This window comes from Saimiri boliviensis, chromosome 9 (genome assembly GCF_048565385.1).
Source record: "Saimiri boliviensis isolate mSaiBol1 chromosome 9, mSaiBol1.pri, whole genome shotgun sequence".
In the NCBI taxonomy this organism is placed as follows: Eukaryota; Metazoa; Chordata; class Mammalia; order Primates; family Cebidae; genus Saimiri; species Saimiri boliviensis.
In genome coordinates this window covers 99,915,072-99,925,505 of record NC_133457.1, presented here as the reverse complement: position 1 = coordinate 99,925,505, position 10,434 = coordinate 99,915,072, and the positions used below count along the sequence as shown (strand labels likewise).

At 47.7% G+C, this 10,434-nt stretch overlaps 1 non-coding gene across 1 annotated transcript; it reads left to right on the top strand.

The window, feature by feature from the left end:
- The first annotated feature begins 737 nt into the window (after nt 1-737).
- LOC120367971 (U6 spliceosomal RNA) lies at nt 738-841 on the top strand. The gene has a single exon (XR_005582206.1). It is a non-coding gene; the product is annotated as a U6 spliceosomal RNA (small nuclear RNA).
- Nucleotides 842-10,434: the final 9,593 nt, after the last annotated feature.

The following is a 10,434-nucleotide window of genomic DNA, read 5'->3' as shown; positions in this document are numbered from 1 at the left end:
GGTCTCACTCACTGTGTCACTGAGGCTGGAGTGCAGTGGTGCAGTCTCAGCTTCATCGTAACTTCCACCTCCTAGACCCAAGCAATTCTCCCACCTCAGTCTCCCAGATAGCTGGGACCAAGGTGTGCACTACCAAATCTGTCTAATTTTTGCATTTTTTTGTAGAGACATGGTTTTACTGTTTTGTTCAGGCTGGTCTCAAACTCCTTGGCTCAAGTGATCCTCCCACCTCAGCCACCAGAAATGCTAAAATTACAGGCCTGAGCCAGCAAATCCAGCCTGAGGGGTGCTTTTTAAACAAGGGCTAGAGACTAAGGAGGATATTGCCTCAGTTGAGGTAGTCAGGGCAAAGAGCAGCCCTTAGGTAGAGGTACTGTGGAAGGTACTGGGGAACCAGGGACAAAAGCTTCAGCTGCACTTGCTTCAGTAGTACACGTATTGCATTAAAATTGTAACACGACTAGGATGATGGCTGACACCTATAATCCCAGCACTTTGGGAGGCCAAAACAAGCAGGTTACCTGATGTTAGGAGTTCAAACCAGCCTGGCCAACATGGTGAAACCCCATCTCTAATAAAAATACAAAAACTAGCCAGTCATGGTAGCACATGCCTATAGTCCCAGCTACTTGAGAGGCTGAGGCAGGAGAATGACTTGAACCCAAGAGGCAGAGCTTGCAGTGAGCTGAGATCGCACCACTGTACTCCAGCCTGTGCAACAGAGCAAGATTCCATCTCAAAAAATAATAATGATGAAATAAAATAGTAACAATACAGAAAAGATTTGCATGACCCTTGCACAAGGACAAGCATGCGAATTCATGATGCATTCCATACTTTTTTAAAAATCAGCAATGTGAGGATCAGCGCCACTAAGTCAAGTAAGTACTCACATACAGGAAGAAAGGGCCTTTGCAAGATCCTCTGGGTTTATGTCTATTAATATGAAATTGTTTAGATGTTAGTGGCTATGGTAGAAAACAATGAATTTTTTGCCCCTCCCAACCACAATAATGTCAAGAATTCCAGACTGTGTAGCCCCATAAAAATATAGCATGTTTCTTCACTTATTCAACCTGCATGTACTGAGAGTCAAATTCAAGATGGGCACCAGGCCGGGTGCGGTGGCTCACGCCTGTAATCCCAGAACTTTGGGAGGCTAAGGCGGGCGGATCACGAGGTCAAGAGATCGAGACCATCCTGGCCAACATGGTGAAACCCCGTCTGTACTAAAAATACAAAAAAATAGCCTGGCATGGTGGCACGTGGCTGTGGTCCCAGCTACTCGGGAGGCTGGGGTGGAAGAATCCTTGAACCCAGGAGGCGGAGGTTGCAGTGAGCCGAGATTGCGCCACTGTGCTCCAGCCTGGCGACAGAGCAAGACTCTGTCTCAAAAAAAGAAAAAGAAAAAGATGGGCACCAAACACTCGGAGCACAATGAGACAGGCCCCACTCTCGAGGAGCTCACAGACTAGTGAAGTAATCATGGCAAGCAAAAGAAATATGTTACAAGGGACCCAGAGCTACAACAGGACTGCAGGCTCAGAAAACAAATAGGCACAAGGGCAGCTCCACCAACAGCAGCAACTGCTGCTCCCAGCAACACTGCACACCACTGCTGGGATCCAATCTTAATATCCCTTTGTCTTTTTGAGAGGCAAAGTCTTGGCCAGCAGCCACTGTCAATTGGCCACTCTCAGGTCACATGGATGAGTCCAGCCTGCCAGGGAAAGAAGAGAGGAATGATCTGCCCCTAAGGGTACTCCCCAGATGGGAAGTGGGGGTTGGACGGAGACTGACATTGATCAGGGAAAAACAACTAAATACAGATATGAAAAAAGTACCTTGGGAGCTAAGCTCTTTGTGATTTAAAAACTTGCAAAATTTGACTTGCCAGCTTCTTCTGAACTGAGTATGAATGGAATGCTAGCCAGAGAACTCCAGTTTACAAGGTTCAAAGTTCTCTGACTCCTTAATAACATCTATTTCTGCTTTAAGATCCTCCCCAGCGCCGGGCGTGGTGGCTCAAGCCTGTAATCCCAGCACTTTGGGAGGCCGAGGCGGGTGGATCACGAGGTTGAGAGATCGAGACCATCCGGGTCAACATGGTGAAACTCCGTCTCTACTAAAAATACAAAAAATTAGCTGGGCATGGTGGCACATGCCTGTAATCCCAGCTACTCAGGAGGCTGAGGCAGGAGAATTGCCTGACCCCAGGAGGCGGAGGTTGCGGTGAGCCGAGATCGTGCCATTGCACTCCAGCCTGGGTAACAAGAGCGAAACTCTGTCTCAAAAAAAAAAAAAAAAAAAAAAAAAAAAAAAAAAAAAAAAAAAAAGATCCTCCCCAGCATCTTACTAATACTGTATTTCAGAACTATAGTCCCAGCCCTTAAAATGAGAGCACCAAGGGCCGGGCGCGGTGGCTCAAGCCTGTAATCCCAGCACTTTGGGAGGCGGAGGCGGGCGGATCACGAGGTCAAGAGATCAAGACCATCCTGGTCAACATGGTGAAACCCCGTCTCTACTAAAAATACAAAAAATCAGCTGGGCATGGTGGCGCGTGCCTGTAATCCCAGCTACTCAGGAGGCTGAGGCAGGAGAATTGCCTGAACCCAGGCGGCGGAGGTTGCGGTGAGCCGAGATTGCGCCATTGCACTCCAGCCTGGGTAACAAGAGGGAAACTCCGTCTCAAAAAAAAAAAAAAAAAAAAAAAATGAGAGCACCAAAATCAAACCCTGTGTTCATACCTATGAAGTATAGGGTAGCACAAAAAGCATCCAACCTACATGGAGAGTTGTCACTCTCCATAGGCATCAATTTTCTTCAATATTCATTTTTTTCACTCAATTAGATACTATATATCTACCAACACAGAATTGTCATGTGAGAAAAATATACTAAACTACAAAGTTCTATACAAATTAATTTCTTATTTTTTCTCTGATTTCTTTCTTTTTTTTTTTTTTTTTTTGAGACAGTCTTGCTCTTGTCTCCCAGGTTGGAGTACAATGGCACCATCTCGGCTCACTACAACCTCCTGCTCCTGGGTTCAAGCAATTCTCCTGCCTAAGCCTCCTGAGTAGCTGGAATTGCAGGTGCCCACCACCACACCTGGCTAATTTTTGTATTTTTTAGTAGACACAGGTTTCACCATGTTGGTCAGGCTGGTCTCAAACTCCTGACCTTGTGATCCGCCCATCTCAGCCTCCCAAAGTGCTGGGATTAAAGGCATGAGCTACTGCTGCACCAGGCCAATTTCTGATTTCTTTTTTGGTTTTTTTTTTTTTTGAGACGGAGTTTTGCTCTTGTTACCCAGGCTGGAGTGCAATAGCGCGATCTCAGCTCACCGCAACCTCCGCCTCCTGGGTTCAGGCAATTCTCCTGCCTCAGCCTCCTCAGTAGCTGGGATTACAGGCATGCACCACCATGCCCAGCTAATTTTTTGTATTTTTAGTAGAGACGGGGTTTCACCATGTTGACCAGGATGGTCTCGATCTCTTGACCTTGTGATCCACCGCCACAGCAGGCATCCCCAAACTTTTTACGCAGGGGGTCAGTTCACTGTTCCTCAGACCGTTGGAGGGCCGCCACATACTGTGCTCCTCTGACTGACCACCAATGAAAGAGGTGCCCCTTCCTGAAGTGCGGCGGGGGGCAGGATAAATGGCCTCAGGGGGCCACATGTGGCCCGCGGGCCATAGTTTGGGGACGCCTGCGCCATGGCCTCCCAAAGTGCTGGGATTACAGGCTTGAGCCACCATGTCCGGCCTTTTTTTTTTTTTTTTTGAGATGGAGTCTCACTCTAGCCAAGCTGGAGTGCAGTGGCGGGATCTCAGCTCGCTGCAACCTCCGCCTCCTGGGTTCAAGGGATCCTTCTGCCTCCGCCTCCAGAGTAGCTGGGTACAGGTGTGCACCACCACACCCAGCTAATTTTTGTATTTTTAGTAGAAACAGGATTTCACCACTTAGTAGAGACTTCACTTTGTTGGCCAGGCTGGTCTCAAACTACTGACCTAGTGATCTGCCCACCTCAGGCTCCCAAAGTGCTGGGATTACAAGCGTGAGCCACGATGCTTGGCCTCTGATTTCTTTCTTAATAGATTCAGCATACTCAAAATGTTCCTAGCTAAAGAAAAGCAGAATTAAAGATTCAACATGAGCTAGGATATTCAATTAGGAAACTGATCTTTCTCAACCTCTACCCAGCAAACCTCTACACTCTATCCTTATGCAACTCTAAAGCACTTACAGTGAGTCTGTTAAGGGAAAAGAAGGAAACTGAAACAGAAAAGTAAGCCGCCTAGATCTCTCAGACCCCCTGTACTGAGTATCACCAAACTTGAGCATGTCAGTCCCCAAAAGCAGGAACTGGAGTATGATCTCTGCAGCACCAAGCTGAGTGTGAGAACTCAGGAAGCCGGAAACCACAGTTACAGTAGCATCTGAGAGGTCCAAGACCTCAACAAGGCACCAGAGGCCCAAGGGAAGCCGGTTGTCTTGGCCCTGGGCTGAGGTCTCTCTAGTCTGGGCTTGATGGAAAGTTCCTGAGCTCCCTAGGCCTTAACTGCTCTCCAAGTGAGGGGGAGGATAATTAAGCAGGAATTCCAAATTACTTCCAGCATTTTGCAAGATTAGGAGAAGGGAGGGAGAAGTAGGAAGGAGAGGAAAACATTATGTATTCTTGTCCCAGTCACTAAAAACACTGATAAGGCCCGTGTGGTGGCTCACACTTGTAATCCCAGCACTTTGAGAAGCCAAGGTGAGAGGATCACTTGAGGTCAGGAGTTCAAGACCAGCCTGGCCAACATGGTGAAACCCCATCTCTACTAAAATGCAAAATTTAAGTGGGCGTATGCCTGTAATCCCAGCTACTGGGGAGGCTGAGGCAGGAGAATTCCTTGAACCTGGGAGGTGGATGTTGCAGTGAACCAAGATCACATCACTGCACTTCAGCCTGGGCGACAGAGCAAGACTTCGTCTCAAAAAAAAAAAAAAAAAGGCCGAGCATGGTTGCTCACTCCTGCAATCTCAGCACCTTGGGAGGCAGAGGTGGACGGATCACCCGAAATCAGGGGTTTGAGACCAGCCTGGCCAACATATCAAAACCCCACCTCTATTAAAAATACAAAATTAGCTGGGCATGGTGGTGCATGCCTATAGTCGCAGCTACTCAGGAGGCCAAGGCAAGAGAATCACTTGAACTTGGGAGGTGGAGGTTGCAGTGAGCCCAAGGTCGTGCCATTACACTCCAACCTAGGCAACAAGAGTGAAAACTCAGTCTCAAAAAAAAAAAAAAAAAGTGATAAAATTCAAGTGGACCACTTCAAGAGCAAGAACTACGTCCTGCTCTTTGGTCCCTTAGGAGCCCCAGTGCCTAGCAGTGTTCCTTGTAACTTAAGCATGCCTAATAAATATTTCTTGTGGGCTAGGCGTGGTGGCTCACGCCTGTAATCCCAGCACTTTGGGAGGCCAAGGCGGGTGGATCACAAGGTCAAGAGATCGAGACCATCCTGGTCAACATGGTGAAAGCCCATCTCCACTAAAAATACAAAAAATTAGCGGGGCATGGTGGCGTGTGCCTGTAATCCCAGCTACTCAGGAGGCTGAGGCAGGAGAATTGCCTGAACCCAGGAGGAGGAGGTTACGGTGAGCCGAGATTGCGCCATTGCACTCCAGCCTGGGCAACAAAAGCAAAACTCCATATCAAAAAAAAAAAAAAAAATTTCTTGTGGGTTAAAATTTTTACCAGCCTAGAGATAAATGTAAAGGGGAAGGATTTTAGCCTCAGGGACTAAAAGAATAGAGGCTATAAAGAGGTTAATTAAACAAACAGGCTCTGAATATCCAGGTAATCCACTTCAGTCTCCAAACTTCTTATAATTTAATTTTAAACAATTAATGCTGTCACATGGTTCAAATACCAGAAATTATAGAACAATTTTTTTTTTTTTTTTTTTTTTTTTTTTTTTGAGACGGAGTTTCGCTCTCGTTTCCCAGGCTGGAGTGCAATGGCGCGATCTCGGCTCACCGCAACCTCCGCCTCCCGGGTTCAGGCAATTCTCCTGCCTCAGCCTCCTGAGTAGCTGGGATTACAGGCACGAGCCACCATGCCCAGCTAATTTTTTTGTATTTTTAGTAGAGACGGGGTTTCACCATGTTGACGAGGATGGTCTCAATCTCTCGACCTCGTGATCCACCTGCCTCGGCCTCCCAAAGTGCTGGGATTACAGGCTTGAGCCACCGCGCCCGGCCACAGAACAGTTTTACAATACAAAGTCTCCCTGAAATTCTTGTCCTTCATTAGTTCAGTTCCAACTGGTAAACATGATGCTTACTTTTTTTTTTTTTTTTTTTTTTTTTTGAGATGGAGTTTCGCTCTTGTTACCCAGGCTGGAGTGCAATGGCGAGATCTCGGCTCACCGCAACCTCCGCCTCCTGGGTTCAGGCAATTCTCCTGCCTCAGCCTCCTAAGTAGCTGGGATTGCAGGCATGCGCCACCACGCCCAGCTAGTTTTTTGTATTTTTAGTAGAGACAGTAGAGACAGGGTTTCACCATGTTGACCAGGATGGTCTCGATCTCTCGACCTCGTGATCCACCCACCTCGGCCTCCCAAAGTGCTGGGATTACAGGCTTGAGCCACCGCGCCCGGCCTTTTTTTTTTTTTTTTTTTTTTTTTTTTTTTTTTTTTCATAAAGATGGGGTTTCACCATGTTGGTCAGGCTGGTCTTGAACTCTCGACCTCAGGTGATCCGCCCACCTTGGCCTCCAAAGTGCTTGGATTACAAACATGAGCCACTGAGCCACCGCAACCTCCGCCTCCTGGGCTCAGGCAATTCTCCTGCCTCAGCCTCCTGAGTAGCTGGGATTACAGGCACGTGCCACCATGCCCAGCTAATTTTTTTGTATCTTTAGTAGAGACGGGGTTTCACCATGTTGACCAGGATGGTCTCGATCTCTCGACCTCGTGATCCACCCGCCTCAGCCTCCCAAAGTGCTGGGATTACAGGCTTGAGCCACCGCGCCCGGCTATTTTTTATTTTTTTCATAAAGACAGGTTTTCACCATGTTGGTCAGGCTGCTCTTGAACTCCTGACCTCAGGTGCTCCGCCCACCTTGGCCCCCAAAGTGCTTGGATTACAGGCGTGAGCCACCATGCCCGGCCTGTTTATTTATTTGAGATGGAGTCTTGCTCTGTCACCAGGCTGGAGCACAGTGGTGCAATCTCGGCTCTCTACAACCTCCACTTCTCGGTTTAAGCAATTCTTCCACCTCAGCCTCCAAGTAGCTGGGACTACAGGCGCGTGCCACCATGCCCGGCTAATTTTTGTATTTTTAGTAGAGACTGGGTTTCACCATGTTGGCCAGGCTAGGCTCGAACTCCTAACCTCAGGTGATCCACCTGCCTCAGCCTCCCAGAGTGTTGAATGACAGGCATGAGACACCGCACCCAGCCCAATAAAATATTTTATACAATGGAATAAAAATAATGTCCTTATTGTTTTGTTTTATTTTACTGCAGCATAGTATTTCTTGTGTGGACATATTATAAGTTGCTTAATCAATCCCCTATTGATGGCCATGTGGATGGTTTACAATTTTCTGCCTATAATCTCAGCAATTTGGGAAGCTGAGACCAGAGAATCACTTAAGCCCAGGAGTTCAAGACCAGTCTGGGCAACATGATGAGACCCTGTCTCTACAAAAAATAAAAAAGACCAGGTGTGATGGCTCATGCCTATAATCCTACTACTTTGGGAGGCTGAGGCAGGCAGATCGCTACAGCCCAGCAGTTCAAGACCAGACTGGACAACTTGGTGAAACTCCCTGTCTACAAAGAAAATACAAAAATTAGGCCGGGAATGGTGGCTCATGCCTGTAATCCCAATACTTTGGGAGGCAAAAGTGGGCAGATCACCTGAGGTCAGGAGGTTGAGACCAGCCTGACCAACACGATGAAACCTTACCTCTACAAGAAATACAAAATTACTCAGGCATGGTGGTACATGCCTGTAATCTTAGCTACTTGGGACGCTGAGGCAGGAGAATTACTTGAACAAGGAAGTGGAGGTTGCAGTGACCTGAGGTCGCACCATTACCCTCCATTGCACTCCAGCCTAGGCAACAGGAGAGAAACTCCGCCTCAAAATAAAAACTAAAATTTGCCGGGCGCGGTGGCTCAAGCCTGTAATCCCAGCACTTTGGGAGGCCGAGGCGGGTGGATCACAAGGTCAAGAGATCGAGACCATCCTGGTCAACATAGTGAAACCCCGTCTCTACTAAAAATACAAAACTTAGCTGGGCATGGTGGCGCATGCCTGTAATCCCAGCTCCTCAGGAGGCTGAGGCAGGAGAATTGCTTGAACCCAGGAGGCGGAGGTTGCGGTGAGCCAAGATCGCGCCATTGCACTCCAGCCTGGGTAACAAGGGCGAAACTCCGTCTCAAAAAAAAAAAAAAAAAACTAAAATTTAAATTTAAATTTAAAAAAATTGGCAGGGCATGGTGGCTCAGGCCTGTAATCCCAGCACTTTGGGAGGCTGAGGCGGGCGGATCACGAGGTCAAGAGTTTGAGACCATCCTGGCTAACATGGTGAAACCCCATCTCTGTTGCCGGGCGCGGTGGCTCAAGCCTGTAATCCCAGCACTTTGGGAGGCCGAGGCGGGTGGATCACGAGGTCAAGAGATCGAGACCATACTGGTCAACATAGTGAAACCCCGTCTCTACCAAAAATACAAAAAAAAAATTAGCTGGGCATGGTGGCTCGTGCCTGTAATCCCAGCTACTCAGGAGGCTGAGGCAGGAGAATTGCCTGAGCCCAGGAGGCGGAGGTTGCGGTGAGCCGAGATCGCGCCATTGCACTCCAGCCTGGGTAACAAGAGCGAAACTCCGTCTCAAAAAATAAATAAATAAATAAATAAATAAAATAAAATAAAAATAAAAAATTAGCCAAGTGTGGTGGTGTACACCTGTGGTTCCAGCTACATGGGAGGCTGCAGGAGGAACCTTGAGCCTAGGGGGTTGAGGCTGCCGTGAGCTATGATGACACCACTGTCCTACAGCCTGGGTAATAGAAGGAGAGCTTATCGCAAAAACAAAAACAAAAACAAAACAAAACAAAACTTGAAAACTGGATTCAGTTGCTCTAATGGGAAGCAATTGCCACTGCTGGAATAAAGAAGCTTTGCTGGGATGCCATTGATGGAAAAGGAAAGGAAATAGGAAGAGGTTTCTAACCTTCCTTACTCAGCTTTGCCGTATATCCTTCTAGCAATAGTCTCTATTTGAAAAGCCTAGCAGAGCCAGCACATAAGGGAATATTGTTAGCAGAGTCTCAGCCCCAAAATCATAGAATAGAAAAGAGAATTTGGAGCTGAAACTATGCTAAATAACAGACTTGGCGGGACCCAGTGGCTCATGCTTGCAATCCCAGCCCTTTGGGAGACTGAGGCAGGCAGATCACTTGAAGTCAGGAGTTCAAGACCACCCTGGCCAACATGGCAAAATGCTGTCTCTACAAAAAAAAAAAAAAAAAAAAATGAGCCAGCCATGATGGTGCACACCTGTAGTCCCAGCTACTTGGGAGGCTGAGTAGGAGAACTGCTTGAACCCAGGAGGCGGAGGTTTCAGTGTGTGGAGATTGCACCACTGCACTCCATCCTGGGCAACAGAGTGAGACTGTCTCAACAACAACAACAACAACAACAAAAACACCAAAACAGGCTCATCTTGCCTGCCTTAGATGCTATTGCATGGTTGCGCTCTTCCTAAGCATTTTTTGCTTTAGCCACATGGTCTTCCCTCAGTTCTTTTTTTTTTTTTTTTTTTTGAGACGGAGTTTCACTCTTGTTACCCAGGCTGGAGTGCAATGGCGCAATCTGGCTCACCGCAACCTCCGCCTCCTGGGTTCAGGCAATTCTCCTGCCTCAGCCTCCTGAGTAGCTGGGATTACAGGCACGTGCCACCAAGCCCAGTTAATATTTTTTGTATTTTTAGTAGAGACAGGGTTTCACCATGATGCCCAGGACAGTCTCGATCTCTTGACCTCGTGATCCACCTGCCTCGGCCTCCCAAAGTGCTGGGATTACAGGCTTGAGCCACCGCGCCCGGCCTCCCTCAGTTCTTAAAGACACCATGTTTCATCTTGCTGCAAGCCCATTGCACAGTCTCTATTCTTTGCCAGGAATATTTGCTGCTCCTCCTCAAATCTTCCTCTTTTTTTTTTTTTTTGAGATGAGCCTGCCTCAGCCTCCCAAAGTGCTGGGATTACACACATGAGCCACTGCGCCCAGCTCAAATCTTCTACTTATTTATTTTTCTTGTCTTTTTCTTTTTTTTCCCCCTTTTTGAGAACGGGGTCTCACCATATCACCCAGGCAGGTCTTCAACTCCTGGGCTCAAGCTTTCTTCCTACCTCTGCATCCCTAAGAGCTGGGA